Consider the following 19376-nt stretch of genomic DNA (forward strand, 5'->3'; position numbering starts at 1 on the left):
TGAACTTCATAAAACCTCAACCACCCATGGCCTATACACTTAAACTCAATGTGCCTGTTTTGATTATACTTCCTAACCCATCTCGGACTAACACCGAGGTGGAAGAAAATTTGTTGTATGTTGGTGATAGTTCGCAGGTACATGAAGAGCACATTATTAAAGAGGAAGGTGCACACTTGCACCAAGAAGAGGATCACCATGCCATGAAACCGGAGGAAACAATGATAATGAAAGATGGACATGGATGCGAACCGAGGTTGAAAGGATAAGCACCGAGCAACTAAGGCAAGGTGTTGAATTATCGGGACTAAGGAATGATGTCCTAAGGGGCAACCGCATATCCGAAGAAAATAACCAAATGCTTTGGAACATGATGCACCATTTTCACCTCCAAGGTCCTCCCTATAGAACTCAATGAAAAATGTGAGCTTTCCTCTTCCTCTCTTCTCTTACTCCTCCTCCTCCTGCTTCTTCTTCTTCTTCTTCTTCTTCTTCTTCTTCTTCTTTATTTCTCTTATTTTGAATCATTGAGGACAATGCTTCTCCTAAGTGTGGGGAGCCTAATAAAGTGTCTTTAGTCGTAGTGTTTCCAAACTCCCTTGAACTTTATTCTTTTGTTTTGTTTTATTGTAAAAGGCATGAATAAGCAACTTGTTTTTAATATTTTATTATGACATAAATTTTTTGTTGTCTCTTCAATGGTCGTTTCTTGTACATGAAAGTGATTTCTTGTGTTGTAAGTGTTCTTGCTATACCCACATCAAGTTTTATTTTGAAAATTCTCCAATGAGAAAAACACCTAGTTGCAATCCTTGAGTGAGTGTATGAATAGGTATTTTAAGGAATACGTTCTAGCTTTAATGGTAACCTGGACCCTTAAAAATCTTCAGAGTAAAAGTAGTATAAGTTTATGTGGGAATAATTCTAATGTGATGAAATGTGTAAACCGAAATTGGGCGGAAGGATATCACCACACGTGGAGGAAAGGATACCCTCTCACTGACTTCCTAAATGTGGTGATGACTTCTCAAACAAATTGTGCTTGAATTAAACCCTCTAAAAAGAGGAACTTCCTAAGTGAAGTAAACAAGTTGTAGCACTACTTAGGGTGATCATAGAAACTTGGAGGAAAGGATACCCTCTCACGGACTTCCAATGTGAAATGATAGCCCCTAGGCATCTACAAGCCCCCAAATGTATAAATTCATCAAGTCTATCTAGACTCTCCCACTTCTCTTATATGAAATGAAGAAAAGATTTTTCTCGGTCATTTTAGTGCTAAGGTTAGAACCTGTTCCTCATAATATCTATCTTATACAGGAGCAAGAAAAGGGTTGGACTATACACACACACTCACTTGAGATTTGTTGTCGGGTTGAATAAGTTTACAAGGAATGCTTGAAGTTGTGATTAGTGTACATTGAAATGAAACCTCGAGGGAGACATAAGCTTTTATTTAAAGTGTCATATATTAATCCTTTTGTTGCTGCCATGTCTATGCCTTTTGCTTGAGGACAAGCAAAGATTCAAGTGTGGGGGAGTTTGATGAGTCATTTATTACCTATTTCTAGATATTATTTAGTTTAGTTTTAATTAGATTTTAGTTTATTTTATATTAATATTATTTCCTTTTTAAGATAGTTTACTACAAATTGCATTTTATTATATTTCAGGAATGAATATTGGATGGATTGAGTCTTGGAGCAAAAGAAAGGGACTTGGAGCTGATTCGGTACGAAAATACAAAGATTGGAAGACAAAATATGTCTCCCCTAAAGTCAGAAGCTTGGCACGGCCCGTGCTAGCATTGGCACGCCCGTGACCCTCTAGAGTGTCTTTTGCTGCTTTTGCTTAGATTTTAAGCTACTCTATTTTTAGCCCGAATGTAATTGCTTAGATTTTAAGTCAAATGTATGCTATAAATAGAGTAGCCATCCATCACAAATATTCATCTTTTCTTGGAATGCAATATGTGACAATTGTCTTTCTAATAAAAGTTCACCTTTACTTTCTTGTTATTTACTTTTATGTTTTCTCTCTTCTTCTCCTTGTCTACGATGAACGTTAGTGAGTAGACTTTCTCTTGTCTTTGGATTGTTGGATAAGTCTAATGACATAATCCTAATCAAACCAAGCTTTAAACCTTAATCTTGTGTAACCCTAATTCCTTATCTCAATTCACCGCTTTAACATGGATCAACCATTATCAAACTGTGGAAACGAAAGTGGAGGGTCTGATAATCGTTTATCCATCATCTCAAATATCAATTCATAAAACGAAAGTGGAGCTTTGATATTCGAACAAGTGAATTTAGACAAAGATTGTAAAGGCAGCGAAATAGTCTTTACAATCTTTTACACATATAGTTTCGATCTTCAAGGGAACTAATAATGATCAAGTCAGCGAAATAGGCTTGGTTGTTAGAGGAACCAAAATCTAATAGTAATCAAGTCAGCGAAATAGGCTTGGTTGCTAGAGGAACAAAAGAGAAACTGTCTTAAGAAATTAGGTCTAACATAAGGTTATAAGTTTAATAGTTTGGTTTGTTAAGGACTTGTCATTAGGATGAACCAATAATTCCAAGGCTTTTATCTTCTCTTTTCTTTTAATTAAAAACCCAAACTTTTCTATCTTATAAACCTTTAGTCTAATCATTATCTAAAGTTGATTGAATTCATAACTCCCTGTCGGAACGATACTCTTTTCATACTACTTCGGTAAGACCGTGCACTTGAGGTTTTATCTCATCAAATTCAAAACAGAAACGGGTGAAAAAGACGCAAGAACATGAAACATGACATGCTGTCAGAGAGCAACTCGGAAAAAACCCATTTTTCACCTCAAAATCCCAATTTTAATTTCCCTATGCCCAAATTTGATCCCAAAGTTTGTCTAAACATTTATATACATCAAAAGAGACTCAAAAACATATAAAACTTGACCCAAAATATTATTTTAGAAAATCATCAAAAAACAACATCATACTTCACCAATTTTGAGCAAAAACACAATTATATATATATATATATATATATATATATATATATAACTTGAGCATATAAATTCATCATCAACAATTTAATTAACATCAAATTCACATACCCAAACATTGCATCAAAACATAAGCACAAATTTCACCAATTAAATCCACAATAATCACTTTATACGTAGACACTTATGGGTAGAAGTAGAAAAAGAGATTATACAAAAGATTATGAATGAAATCTAACCCTAATTTCTATAACATCAAAACTAATAACGACTACAAGGTTAAACCATTTTTTTCAGAATTATACAACCCATTATTAGAGAAAGCTAGTCCCACCCTTACCTTAAATTAGATGTTCGGACTTTACAAGATTGCTCTCTTCTCACAAGATTCCTCTCTTCTCTTGGTTTTCTCCAAAAACAGGTTTCACGTAATCCTTATTTTCTAATTCTAACTCTCCATTTTTTATATAAATCCTTAAAACGGTTTTAATCTAACGGCTTCCATAAACTCATTAAGTGCTCACATGCTTGATCAAGTGACCCACCTTTTATTTTTAGAAATAATTTATTCTTTCTTCTTTTGGTTAATTACTTTCCAAAAATTCTAATATTCTATATTTTTTTGAAGGACTCTAAATCGTTTATTCTTAGGACTCTCTTGCACATGATTTACCCTTATTTCATTACTCCAAAATCTAATTGCCATTTTTTTTTGCTATACCACTATTTTATGCTTCACTTACCAAGCTATTCAACATCACAACTTCCATCTTCTCTTTTCCTATACTAGTCGAAAACTTAAATTTTGTGGCTGCTGTCCAAACTTAATTGTCGTTTTGCTCATCCTATAACAACCTCATTTCTTTATTAAGTTTATTTCTATTAACTATTTTTTCGAAGAGCCTTAAAGAAAATTGTTTTAGAGAAGGGCAAGGGATGCCAAAATCATTAACAAAGTGAATAATGACTAATTCTCTAATTTAAGTTCTTTATGCAATGTTATGAGTAATTTATACCGCGATGATCGAAATCCGTAACACAACATCTGTACAAACCGAAATCACAAAATCCTACATGCCACACTAACCAAGCCCTCTTGATCAAACTGTTCAACTAGATTCTTTGCTGCCCCACCCATTTTTTTATGGCACCTAAGATAGTTTATACTCTTGGGGCTAACCATTGCATGATTATGAGTATTGTTAAATGTAATGATAGTCCATTTGGGCCTCATTTTTGCTTTTGAAACTACCAGTGTTGCCTTACAATCAGTTCTTGATGTTGAACATTTTTTTTTGCTTTTTACTGTGATTGTATTGCTTTCTTCTTTGTCATTATTATCAACATGTTTGCCAACATTAGAGCAAACAAATATGCACAAATTTGTCTTAGTTGAAAGTGTACGAATTCCAAAACCTTCTTTTTTAGCAAATGATGTGTATAAATTTTTAACATCATCAAGAGAGTCAAATTCCATATCAATACAAGGATCAATATTTTGATGCTCATGAACATCTAAGTCATGCTCAGGGTTTCTTCTTTCTTGAGAATTTTCATTGCACTATATATTAAAATAAAAAACATTGTAAAGTCTTAAAAATTAAAATTCTTTGAAATACATATGATTTTGTTAAGAAATATATAAAAGACATAAAGCAAATGTAATTGAAGAATTATTTCATAATACCTCTTTGTCCTTCATGTTATGACTATCTTCTTCGGCATTTGATTTTGGACTTTCCATTGTTATGTGACTTTTCTTCTTAAAAAAAGTGGCATGGAAGTGGTGTAGGGGAAGATAGAGTCAACTGGTATAGGAAAAGAGGAGATCGAAGTTGTGATGGTGAATAGCTTGGGAAGTAAAGCATAAAATACTAGTATAACAAAAAAGAATTACGGCAATTAGGTTTTGGAGTAATGAAATAGGGGTAACTCATGTGCAAGAGAGCCCTGAAAATAAACATGTAGAATCCTTCAAAAAAAAAAAAAAAGAATCAGAGAATTTTTGAAAAGGAATTAACCAAAAGAAGAAAGAATAAATTATTTCTAAAAATAAAAGGTGGATCACTTGATCTGTGAGCACTTAATGAGTTTATGGGAGCCGTTAGATTAAAACCGTATTAATGGCTAGGATCTGGTGTCAAATTTAATTTGACACATTGGTGTCATTTGATCCTATCCCATATATATATATATATATATATATATATATATATATATATATATATATAATATTTCTATAACAAATAACAAATATATCTCTATAACAAATATATTTCTATAACATATATATTTCTACTTCAAATAATAAATATATTTCTACACCAGATCACATATATATTTCTACACCAAATAACATATATATTTCTACACCAAATAACATAAATATAATATACTAATAAATAGCAACATATAACATAACAAAATATCACTCATCAAAATAAATCGACTAAATTATAAAAAGATATCTAAACTCAATAAAATAAATAAATAATAAAATAGGGCGTTACAAGGCGAGCGATGAACTTCATCACTCGCGAGGCGAGACATGCTGCTCGCGAGGGCGAGCGATGAATTCAGGCTCGGGCAGAATGCAAATTTTTACGAAAATCCATCAAAACACATGGTTCTAAGCCTAAAACTGACTCTAAACATCACTCTATGGATTATCTAAGGTCTGTACACACTTTCTACATCAATTCTACAAGTTTCCATCATCTAATCCTCAATTATCACTCTTAACCCTAATTTCCAATTCTCAAAACTAAACCTACAACTTGTTAAATCTAATCATTAGAATTAAAGGCTTAAGAAGATTGAATGTTAGTCCCACCCTTACCTTAAGAAAATCGATCAGCAGCTCTCTCTTGGTTCTTCTCTCATCTTGTTCTCCTTTTTCTCCAAAACTGGTTGTACATGAAAACTGTTCTAAACCTATTTTCTCCTATTTATCTCTTCCCATCTATTTTATCTTATTTCCTTTTTTCCCACAAAACTCTCTAAATTTTCAAAACAACCCCTCATCTCAATATTTATTTTATTTTCAAATCTTATTCTATTAAATAATAAAATAAGCCACTTAATAAATCACAACACATCACATAATCATTTAAATCACATAAATAATCTAAATAGACTCTAAACTCTATAAAAATAATCAAATAAACAAAGAGGGCGTTACAACTCTCCCCAACTTATAAGATTTTCGTCCTCGAAAATTTACCTCATACAAACAACTCTGGATAAGATTCCAGCATCTTACTCTCCAACTCCCACGTTAAGCTTTCACCAGTCGCTCCGTCCCAAACGACTTTCACAAGAGGTATCTCTTTGCCTCTCAACGTCTTCACTTTTCGATCTTCAATTCTCACCGGTAAAGTCTCAACCGTAAGATTATCTCTAACTTGCACATCATTTCTTTGGATCACGTGAGATGGATCCGAAACATACTTCCGAAGTTGCGACATGTAACACCCCGTTTTCCCAACATTAAAATTTCGCATATAATCAGAGTATTCAACACAAACGGAATGTCACAATTCTTTTCTTAAAATCATAAACGGAAATAAATAAACTATTTATCCTTTAAAATTCAACAACATATTATTTAATACTTCATTAATAACTCAATCAACTTCTAATCATTATTAACTTCATATTCATCACATTATATACATCATCATATAGCACATAAAGATCAAATCATAACCAACATAGATCATCACATCATAAACATCGTCTTATACATCATATACTTCACATCATAAACATCATCTTATAACACATAATAATCAAATCATAACCATCATCATATAACCACATAGATCATCACGTCATAAACATCATCTTATACATCATATACTTCACATCATAAACATCATCTTATAATACATAATAATCAAATCATAACCATCATCATATAACCACATTACAACCTCATAAACAACATCATAAACAACATAACAACATCATAAACATCGCATAATCTTCATAAGTACTTCATTAACAACACATGGATAGAAGACAACTCAACAACTTAACAACTCATGGATGACAATTCATCAACAACTTAACAACTCATAACTCATGGATGACAATTCATCAACAACTTAACAACTCAAAGATGACAATTCATCAACAACTTAACAACTCATGGATAATGTGCTCCCTGATTTTCGGATATCAAACCATTAATTGATTTGAATCGTCAATCTTTGAACTCTCGATTTTTATTCGTGGGAAGGGAAAAAATGAGTAAAAACCCTTAAGACTTTGGATTCGGGGGTTGGTTACGCGAAGGGAAGGTGCTAGCACCCTAAGCGTCTATGGTATTCCATAGGAACCTCTTACCAGGTTATCTTGTGCTAAATTCATTTGATTACTTGAAAAATTATTACCTAAAAATCTAAATGAAAGAATGAAGGGAGAAGAAGTATGTTTTTGGTTATTTTTATTTGATTTGGAAGGACAAGTCCTCTGCCTACGTACCCTTTTTTGGGAAAGGGATCAAAACCGACGTAGTTCCACTAAAAAATTTCTTTGGTGGGTTAGGTTGATTTTAAGATTTTTGAAAATGATTTTAAGAAGAGAAAGAGACCTCAAGGCATGAGATAAAAGAAATGAGTGAGGTTAATTGAAAGTTTGATTAAGAAACAAAGGAAAAAAGTTATTAAGAAAATGATTTTGAAGTTTTGCATATTTGATTTTTTGAGAAAAATGATTTTTCTAAACTAACGGTGAAAACTAATGTAACGTCGTAAAAACGAGCGGAAAGCGGTAAATAAATTGTGGTAGTGTCGGTGCAAGTGTCGGTGCTTGTGTTATCTACATTATTACATCAATTCCTAAATACAACCCTAAGGCCTTTATGCCAAAATAAAATGCAAGAAATAAAATTACATCAATTCCCTATTTATACACACTAAGTCAATGACAAAATAAAATGATGAGAAAATTAAATGTGCATGCTATGATTCAAGACAAAAATTAAATCGTTAGTAATCATGAGGAATATTGTGATGAATGAGACATAAGAAACAATAAGCAAGAAATTAAGACAAGCAACAATTAAGATCATCATATAAGAAATAATTTTTTTTTAAAAGAAAACAAATAGGATGGATTTTTAAAATTAGAGAAAATTAAAACGAGGAGAACAATATTTTGGAATTTTTCTAAACACAAAAATGTCAAAAAAAGTGTAAAAACAGTATTTAAAAATAAAGACAATAAGAAATAAAAAATTGGCTCAGCAGGATCTAATCTGGACCGTTGAATGAATCCAGAGGTCCAGATCTGAATCCCAAGATCTCATCACAGCCACAGGATCTAAGATCCAACGGTTTTAAAAAAAAAAAAAAAACAGAAAAAAGGAAAGATATACTGGAAGCACAGTGACCGTCAGATCAAAGATCTGACGGTTCAACAGCAGGCACGCAGTATTCCACACAAAAGAAACAAACACTCAACCACATACGAGATGCATCATCGGCCGTTAGATCTACGATCTGACGGCCTAGCTATAACCGTACACGATAATATGAAGGAGAGTCGCGCATGGAATTAAAATAAAATAAACAGGCTATATAAAGCAGTTTCAACAAAAAAACACACACAAGACAAAAACCTTCTCTCTCTAAGTATGTTTTAGAGAGAGAAGCTCTGCAACACAAAAGCTTCTTCTCCGACGAGATTGAATTTTCCAGCGCGGTGACCGGCGGCGGCACCACCGCGCCGGAGTTCGAAACTCCTCCGATTCAAATTTGTTTTACATTTTTAAACATCCTTTTTCTTCTACTTCTCGAATCCGGGCTTAGATTTTTTAAAAAGAGTTCCAATCGGAGTAGATCTGAATTTGAACCTTGAGAAAAAAACTTTTTGAAAACAAAAGGAAAGGAAAAAACGAAGAAAGCTACCTCTTCGCTGTTGATGTTTTTGTTTCACGATCTGGATTTACAAACTCTCTTTGTATTTCGCGATTCCGGTTCGGCTTCAAACTTCTTCGCATTCAGATCTGTGAAGCTCAACAACGGTTACTATTGATGAGTTTGTGTTTGAACTCGAAACTGTTGTTATGGTTGATCTATGAAGGGAACCGAAAATCAAGTGTTATTAGTCTGAATCAGTGATGATTTTAGTGTGCTGGAAATTTTGTGTTCATAGTGTTCTTCATGTTCATGAGGTTCTTGAGGTGTTCATATCATTTTTGTTGATCTTTTGTGGTTTGATCCGAATTTGGATGAGAGAGAAAAGTGAAAGGTGTTTGTAAATATTTTATTGGTGGCTGAAATTTCTGACTGACTCTGACGCGTGTTTTCTCTCTGATGCGCGTGAACAGTCCCCGTTCTGACTGCCAATGATTACTACTTATATAGTGACCAACTAGGGTTTGAGCTGAAAATAAATTGGACGAAAATGCCCCCCAAATGAGACAGCAAGGACCTTATGACTAATTGGACAAAAAGACTAAAGCAATACAATAATAAAAACAAAATGACAAGAAAAAAACATAAAAATAGAATCAATTAAAATAAAAAGAGATGAATACTAATGAAATAAAAAGTGATGAAGGAAATTAAAATGTTTAAAATAAAAAGTTGCTTTCGAAACCTAACATGAGGTACTTCAAAGTATCCTCCCTGTTCAAATTTCGTTTGAAATGATTAAAAAGACATGACTTTTAAAATACGATTAGACCTTTTAAAATGACTTGACTGTTATGATTAAAAAGACTATAAAAGCATTATAAAAATGCAAATGAAGTGATTTGAATTGTTGTAAAAATGCAAGCGGAGACTTAAATGCGAGATAAAAGTTTTTTTAAATGACTAAAGACGAAAAAACACGAGTTTTAAATGGTAAAAAAACGAATAAAAGAGAATGTGGACTACTTTAAAATATGGACAAAAAAGATTTTAAACGGTCCAAATTTGGGGTATGACAGATAACAACTCATCAACAACGACTTTGACTTGACTATGCAACTTTATCTTCTTAATCATGCATGTGGTACCAATCAAGGGCATCAAGCCCCCAACGTATTGAGCGTAAATAGGCTCATAGGGCATCAAGCCCTCAACGTATTGAGCGTAAATAAAACCGCAAGAGCACAGTGTTACCGAAGTAGTAATAAAAGAGTATCGTTCCGACAGGGAGTAGTTTAATTCAATTAACCTTTGATAATGATTAGAGGAGAATCAAGTTGCAAGTTGGGGTTTTCAAAAGATTGAAAGATAATATAATAAAAGGAGCCTTGAGATCATTGATTCATCTAAATGACAAGTCCTTCACAAACCAAACTATAAGCTTATAACTTTATGTTAGACCTAATTTCTCAAGACAGTTTCTCTTTTGTTCCTCTAGCAACCAAGCCTATTTCGCTGACTTTATCATTATTAGTTCCCTTGAAGATCGAAACTATATGTCTCAAAGATTGTAAAGACTATTTCGCTGCTTTTGCAATCCTTGTCTAAATTCACTTGTTCGAATATCAAAGCTCCACTTTCGTTTTATGAATTGATATTTGAGATGATGGATAAACAATTTTCAAACCGTCCACTTTCGTTTCCACAGTTTGATAATGGTTGATCCATGTTAAAGCGGTGAATTTAGATAAGAAATTAGGGTTACATAAGATTAAGGCTTAGAGCTTGGCTTGATTAGGATTATGTCATTTAGACTTATCCAACAATCCCAAGACAAAAAGAAGTCTACCCACTCATGTTCATCGTAGACATAGAGAAGAAGAGAGAAAGCATAGAAGTAAATGACAAGAAAGTAAAGGAAAAGAAAAGAACTTTTATTAGAAAGACAATTGTCACTTATTGAATTCCAAGAAAAGATGAATATTTGTGATAGCTAGTTACTCTATTTATAGCATACATTCGACTTAAAATCTAAGAAATTACATTACTAGAATGTTCCACAAGAAACTGCGGGCTAAAATAGAGTAGCTTAAAATCTAAGCAAAAGTAGCAAAAGTGACTCTGGAGGGTGGCATAATGAGTCATTTATTGCTTACTTTTATATGCTTTTTTAGTTTAGTTTTAATTAGATTTTATTTTATTTTATATTAGCATTATTTCCTTTTTAGGATAGTTTACTTTAAATTGCATTTTATTTTATTTCAGGAATGAATATTGGATGGATTGAGTCTTGGAGCAAAAGAAAGGGACTTGGAGCCGATTGGATGCAAAAATATGAAGATTGAGAGACAAAAATATGTCTCCCCACAGTCAGAAGCTTGGCACGGCCCGTGCTAGCCTTGGCACGGCCCGTGCTAGCCTTGGCACGGCCGTGCCATCATCTAGAGTGCCTTTTGCTGCTTTTGCTTAGATTTTAAGCTACTCTATTTTTAGCCCGAATGTAATAGCTTAGATTTTAAGTCGAGTGAATGCTATAAATAGAGTAGCCATCCATCACAAATATTCATTTTTACTTGGAATACAATAAGTGACAATTGCTTTTCTAATTAAAGTTCTTTTCTTTTCCTTTATTTTCTTGTCATTTACTTTTATGCCTTCTCTCTTCTCCCCCATGTCTACGATGAACATGAGTGAGTAGACTTCTTCTTGTCTTGGGATTGTTGGATAAGTCTAAATGACATAATCCTAATCAAACCAAGCTCTAAGCCTTAATCTTATGTAACCCTAATTTCTTATCTAAATTCACCGTCTTAACATGGATCGACCATTATCAAACTGTGGAAACGAAAGTGGAGGGTTTGATAATTGTTTATCCATCATTCCAAATATCAATTCATAAAACGAAAGTGGAGCTTTGATATTCGAACAAGTGAATTTAGACAAGGATTGCAAAGTCAGCGAAATAGGCTTTGCAGTCTTTGAGACATATAGTTTCGATCTTCAAGGGAACTAATAACAATCAAGTCAGCGAAATAGGCTTGGTTGTTAGAGGAACCAAAATCTAATAGTAATCAAGTCAGCGAAATAGGCTTGGTTGCTAGAGGAACATAAGAGAAACTGTCTTGAGAAATTAGGTCTAACATAAAATTATAAGCTTATGGTTTTGGTTTGAGAGGGACTTGTTATTTAGATGAAACCAACGATCCCAAGGCTCCTTTTATTATATTAATTTTCAACCGTTTGAAAACTCCCAACCTACAATTCTCTTCTCTTCTAATCATTTCCAAAGGTTAATTGAATTGAACTACTCCCTGTCGGAATGATACTCTTTTAATACTACTTCGGTAAGACCGTGCACTTGCGGTTTTATCTCATCAAGTTTTTGGCGCCGCTGCCGGGGAGTAAACTAATTTAATTAACTTTTTCTTTGTGATTCGAACTCCTTCTTCTTCCTCTTTTCCTCTACTTCTTTCTTTGTATTACCAATTAACTTCTTGGGTTCTCGATTTCTTATGCGAAGAAGTAAAAGTCTCGGAGAATTTATTCCTGAGATCGAAAGATATTTGCATAAGAAAAAGAGAGAGGCACAAAATAATACTGCTATGGCTGAACGCACTCTCAAAGAGTATGCTACACCTTAAACGGAAGAGCCACAAGCTATTATCGTGTACCCAACGGTTGAGGGTAATAACTTCGAGATCAAGCCTGCACTACTCAATTTGGTGCAGTCAAATCAGTTTTCTGGATCACCCACTGAGGATCCAAATCTCCATATTTCTTCCTTCCTTAGACTCAGTGGCACCATAAAAGAGAACCAAGAAGCCGTAAGACTTCATCTCTTTCCCTTTTCCATAAGGGATAGGGCTAGCGCTTGGTTCCATTCCCTAGAAGTCGGTTCCATCACTTCATGGGACGATATGAGGCGAGCATTCCTTGCCCGATTTTTCCCCCCATCTAAAATCGCTAAACTTAGAGATCAAATCACGCGGTTCAATCAAAAAGATGGGGAGTCTCTCTATGAAGCGTGGGAGCGTTTCAAGGAAATGCTTAGACTTTGTCCCCACCATGGCTTAGAAAAGTGGCTTATAGTCCACACGTCTTATAATGGCTTGTCATATACCACTAAGATGTCTGTTGATGCAGCTGCAGGTGGAGCTCTAATGAACAAAAATTATACGGAGGCTTATGCCTTGATTGAAGACATGGCTCAGAATCACTACCAATGGACCAACGAGAGAGCCGTCACCGCTTCTACTCCCTCTAAGAAAGAGGCAGGTATATACGAAGTCTCTGAATATAATCACCTTGCTGCTAAGGTTGAGGCATTAACCCAAAAATTTGAAAAACTTAATGTTAATGCTGTCACACCTTCTTCTGCATCCCCTCCTTGTGAAATCTGTGGTATATCCGGTTATATCGGTGTTGATTGTCAGTTAGGTAGTGCTGCCAATATTGAGCAACTGAATTATGCTCAATATAACCAAGGAACGAGGCCAAATCAAAATTTTTACAAAAATCCTCAAGGTTACTATGGACAAGCAGCACCACCTGGCTATTGATGAGATAAAACCGCAAGTGCACGGTCTTACCGAAGTAGTATAAAAGAGTATCGTTCCGACAGGGAGTAGTTCAATTTAATTAACCTTTAGAGATGATTAGAAGAGAGAAGAGAATTGTAAGTTGGGGTTTTTTAAACGGTTAAAAAGCAATATAATAAAAGAGCCTTGGGATCGTTGGTTTCATCTAAATAACAAGTCCTTCTCAAACCAAAACCATAAGCTTATAATGTTATGTTAGACCTAATTTCTCAAGATAGTTTCTCTTAAGTTCCTCTAGCAACCAAGCCTATTTCGCTGACTTGATTACTATTGGATTTTGGTTCCTCTAACAACCAAGCCTATTTCGCTGACTTGATTGTTATTAGTTCCCTTGAAGATCGAAACTATATGTCTCAAAGATTGCAAAGCCTATTTCGCTGACTTTGCAATCCTTGTCTGAATTCACTTGTTCGAATATCAAAGCTCCACTTTCGTTTTATGAATTGATATTTGGAATAATGGACGAACAATTATCAAACCCTCTACTTTCGTTTCCACAGTTTGATAATGGTTAATCCATGTTAAGACGGTGAATTCAGATAAGAAATTAGGGTTACATAAGATTAAGGCTTAGGGCTTGGTTTGATTAGGATTATGTCATTTAGACTTATCCAACAATCCCAAGACAAGAAGAAGTCTACTCACTCATGTTCATCGTAGACATGGGGGAGAAGAGAGAAAGCATGAAAGTAAAAGACAGGAAAATAAAGGAAAGGAAAAGAACTTTATTTAGAAAAGCAATCGTCACTTATTGTATTCCAAGTAAAGATGAATATTTGTGATGGCTAGCTACTCTATTTATAGTACACAATTGACTTAAAATCTAAGCAAGTATATTCCAAGAATATTCCTCAGTAGATTGTGCGCCAAAATAGAATAGCTTGGAGTCCAAGCAAAAGCAGCAAAAGGTCTCTGGAGGGTGGCACGGCCGTGCCAAGGCTAGCACGGGCCGTGCCAGGCTTCTGACTTGTGGGAGATATATTTTGTTTCCCAGTCTTCATATTTTCGTGTCCAATTTGCTCCAAATCCATTTCTTTTGCTCCAAGACTCAATCCATCCAATATTCTTCCCTGAAATATAATAAATTGCAATTTAAAGTAAACTATCCTAAAAAGGAAATAATACTAATATAAAATAATATAAAATCTAAATAAAACTAAACTAAAAAGCATATTAAAATAGCATATAAATGACTCATCAAACTCCCCCATACTTGAATCTTTGCTTGTCCTCAAGCAAAAGGCATAAACATAGTAGCATCAACAGTTAAATCAAATGACAATTTAATTAAAGCACATGTCTCCTCAAGGGCTTAAATCCCAAATGTACACTAATCACAAACTCAAGTATTTCTTGAAATCTTTATTCTACCCAACGATCAAGTTTTAAGTGAGTGTGTGTGTGAAGTCCAACCCTTTTCTTGCTCCTGTATAAGATAGGCATTATGAGGAAACATGGTCTAATCCTAGCACTAAACTAACCAAGAAAGATTCCTTCTACAATTCATATAAGAGAGATGGGAGTATTTGAGAATTTTTGTTCTTTGCCATATGCACATTTTAAGTTCTTTATTTAAGGAACAACATTTTCACGTAGGAGGTCGGAGGGCCTACCCCCTTCCCCAATCTAGATTCAATGGTATCCCTTAAAACATCGTCTTCACGTAGGAAGTCGGAGGGCCTACCTCCTTCCCCAATCTAGTTTCAACGATGCTTTTTAAAGTTTTTTTTTCTCAAGATAACAATCACCTTCACGTAGGAAGTCGGAGGGCCTACCTCCTTCCCCAATCTAGATTCAGCGATGAGATCTTGGAATTTATTTGGCTTTTTGGCTTTTTATGATCTCCCTTATACTCACTTATACTACTGGCGCTTTGAGAGTCTTTAAAGGTTAATGCACCACTAAGATTAGAACGCGTTTCCTTAAAATACCTATTCATACATTTACTCAAGGGAAGCAACTTTGTGTTTTTCTCATTGGAGAATTTTATTCACTTTAAAACAAGATGTGGTTATATCAAGAAGACTTAAAACACAAGAGTTTGCTTTTATGTACAAGAATCAACAAAATAAGAGGAGACAATGAAAATTTTTGTGTCATGATGTTTTCAATAAAAATTAGCTACTTAACCATGCCTTTTACAATAAAACAAAACAAAAGAATAAAGTTCAAGGGAGTTTGGAAACACTACTACTAAAGACACTTTATTAGGCTCCCCCCAAACTTAGGGGAAGCATTGTCCTCAATGATTCAAGATAAAAGAAAAATAAAAGAGAAGGAGAGGTAGAAGAAGAAGAAGAAGAAAGAGAAAGAAGGGAAGAGTGGAAGAGGAAAGCTCACATTTTTATCATTGAGGTCCATATGGAGGATCTTGGAGGTGAAAGTGGTGCATCATGTTCCGAAGCATTTGGTTATTTTCTTCGGATATGTGGTTGCCTCGTTGGACATCGTGTCTTATGCTCATGAGTTCAACACCTTGCCTTTGTTGCTCGGTGCTTATTCTTTCGACCTCGATAGTCATCCATGCCCATCTTGCATCTTCATTTGTTTCACCTTCATTAGGGTCATGGTGTTCCTCATCATGGTGCAATTGAGCACCTTCCTCTTCTTGATGCAAGTGTGCACCCTCTGTTTCTTCATTATGCTGTTCTATGTGCACCTGTGGGTCATCATCAACATACAACAAATTTGCTTCCACCTCGGTGTTAGTTCGAGATGGGTTAGGCTATAAAATCAAGATGGGCACATTGAGTTGGAGTGTATAGACAAAGGGGACTCGAGTTTTTATGAAATTCATAGAGATGAGAGGTTCTATGTTTAGTCTATTGTTACCCTCGATCTTGTTTATCCCTAGGTCTTCACTCACGCCGAATCGCCCAGCTATGTATGTTATGATAGCACCAACTACTATTTCTCCCCTACTATCGGACCTATTTCCTATAAGGGAAAGGTAGTCAAGCAAGTAAAAACAAGTGTTAATGGGTTGGTTGTGCAGCATAGCCCAAAGCATGAAGAGTTCATCATTCCTAGTGTTCCCTAGTTATTTCCGTCCCCTAATGGTGCAAGCCATAACCCTTTGAAGGTACCTAAGTACGGGGTTGTGAATGTTGCTAGCTTTGTTGGCACGTGTGTTAAATTGGTCAAGACCGGTGATTTGCTCCCAAAAGGCGGCGGGTTGATAGTCAACCGGTTTTAAATTTTGATCCCAAGAGTCGTGGATGAACCCCGCATTTGCGAAGCCCATCTCATCACAGAAGTGCTGAAGAGACATCTCGTAATCAATATTCAAAAGCCAAAAAGAAACTCTATGGTTAGGGTTATCAAAGTTCAACCTATCTTTCGTAAAAACAATAGAACTTAAAAATTCATAGGTGAAATTCTCATACCCTCGCATAGGTCTCAACATATCAACCCATCCTAACCTTTCTAGCAGATTAAACACATTATCTTTAATACCTAGCTTATTCATGTCATGGTTATCAGGGTACCTGCAAGGTTGTAGAGGTTTAGAGATTAGAAGTTTGTACCTATCCCTTTGCTTGTTGTCCCGGAAGATGATGCCATGATTTTTGGCTTGTGCTTTCTTCTTTGGGGGAGGTCCTCTGGATGAGCTTGCAACTTCCTTTCCACTTCTCTTTGAAGTCATTGCCTTGACCTTGCCTTTGGTGTGGTGGTTTGGGTAATGGTTGTTTTGGTGGAAAAGGTTGGATTAGTGTTGTGGTGAAGGTTTAAGTGAGTTTTGGGGGTTGGGTTATGAGATTGGTGAAGAATTTTAGGTTTTTGGGTTAGGTTTATGAGGGTTACGAATTTGGGTGATGTTGTTTGGATGGATGAAATTGGTTTTTGAATGGTGGGTTATGATTGGAATGGTGTTTGTGATTGATTGGGTGGAGAAATTTTGGGAATTGGTGAGATTTGGGGTGGGTGTGGAGGTTTGAGGTTGTATGGTTATGGAGGTTTTAGAGAGAAGGTGAAGGTAGAGAGATGTTTGTGTTTGAGAGTGAAGGAAGAAGATGAGGGAAAAACGAGCAAATAGCCTACCTGGGTCGGGCACGGCCGTGCCAACCTTAGCACGGGCCGTGCCAACATTCTGGAATTTTTGCTGGTTTTGGATAGGCAAGGTCTGGCACGGCCGTGCCAGTGTGAGCACGGGCCGTGCCAAGATTCTGGACATGGGGCCTCAAAATTTTTCTCGTTTTCTTGAATCACCTTCGGACAATTACCTACAAAATAACTTAAAAACAACAAAAACAAACAAAACGAAAGCAGTTAAATGCGTGGGTTGCCTCCCACAAAGCGCTCTTTTATTGTCATTAGCTTGACGTTAAGAAAGTGTCCTTAGAAGGGATCAAAGAGATCATATTGTGTAGTTGACGCTAGGAAATGTTCTTTCACATTATGTACTTCAATCATGTTACAAGAATAAAGAGCGGGACCTTTCATAACATTTTCCAACTCGAATCCAATCATCGCATCACTCGCTTGAAAAACTATCCTACCACTCTGAACATCTACTATAGCACATGCAGTAGCTAGGAAGGGTCGTCCTAAGATTATAGGGACATCATGGTCCTCCTCTATGTCAACCACCACGAAATCAGTCGGGATATATATCCCTTCTATTTTGACGGGTATGTCCTCGATGTAGCCAACGAGAGGGATAGTAGAACGATCCGCTAACTTCAAGATCATCTCGGTAGGTTTAAGCTCTCCTATTCCCATCCTTTTGAAGAGGGATAAGGGCAACAAACTTACACTAGCCCCGAAGTCACACAAGGCCTTGTCAACGGTTTCTTTCCCTATCACACAAGAGATGGCAAAACTACCTGGATCTCTAAGCTTTGGGGGTTGCTTCTTGACGATTGCACTACTTTCCCTAGTTAAAGCTATTGTCTCTTTGTGATCCATAGCCTTTTTCTTTGAAAAAATTTCTTTTAAAAACTTGGTGTATAGAGGCATACGAGACAAGGCTTCAGCAAAGGGAATCTTAATGCAAATCCTTTTAAGTATGTTTAAGAATTTAGCAAATTGGGCCTCCAAGTTGAGCTTAGTGAGCCTTAATGGGTTAAGGGCCCTGTTCTTATCAAGCGGTGTCTTTATCGCATCCTTCTCACCTAGAAGCTTAACACTCTCTCCCTTGACACTTTTGGCTTTGGTAATGGTCTCTTCTAACTTATTGCCCCCAAGAGAAATGGCATTGACATGGGCTTTGGGGTTTGTTTCAGTTTGACCAGGAAAGACTCCTGGTGTTTGAGAAGAGATGGCCACTTGTTGGGCCACTTGGGAGATTTGGGTCTCAAGCATTTTGGTGTGTGTGGCGATGGAATCAACCTTGGTATTGTGCTTGGAGAGAGAGTCGTTCAGAGATCCTGTTTGGTTCTTTAACTCCTGAAGTTGTTTATTTTGATTCATCATGCAATTTTCCAACAATATTTCCAAACTAGATTTCTGAGCTACTCTCTAGTTGTTTGTATAGCCAGGTGGTGCTGTTTGCCCATGGGAACCTTGAGGATTTTTGTAAAAATTTTGATTTGGCCTCATTCCTTGGTTGTATTGAGCGTAATTCAGTTGCTCAATATTGGCAGCACTACCTAACTGACAATCAACACCTGTATGACCAGTTATACCACAGACTTCACAAGTAGGGGATACAGGGGAAGGTTGGGCAGCATTAACATTAAGTTTTTCAATTTTTTGTGTTAATGCCTCAACCTTAGCAGCAAGGTTTTCTTAGAGGGAGTAGGAGTGGTGACGGCTCTTTCGTTGGTCCATTGATAGTGATTTTGAGCCATGTCCTCAATCAAAGCATAAGCCTCCGTGTAGTTTTTGTTCATTAGAGCTCCACCTGCAGCTGCATCAACAGACATCTTAGTGGTATATGACAAGCCATTATAAGACGTGTGGACTATAAGCCACTTCTCT

At 35.7% G+C, this 19376-nt stretch overlaps 1 non-coding gene across 1 annotated transcript; it reads right to left on the reverse strand.

The window, feature by feature from the left end:
- Positions 1–12821: 12821 nt before the first annotated feature.
- LOC120577807 (small nucleolar RNA R71) lies at positions 12822–12928 on the reverse strand. Its single transcript, XR_005643787.1, has one exon. It is a non-coding gene; the product is annotated as a small nucleolar RNA R71 (small nucleolar RNA).
- Between the last annotated feature and the right edge of the window lie 6448 nt (positions 12929–19376).

Source organism: Medicago truncatula, chromosome 8 (genome assembly GCF_003473485.1).
Source record: "Medicago truncatula cultivar Jemalong A17 chromosome 8, MtrunA17r5.0-ANR, whole genome shotgun sequence".
NCBI classification, from domain to species: Eukaryota; Viridiplantae; Streptophyta; class Magnoliopsida; order Fabales; family Fabaceae; genus Medicago; species Medicago truncatula.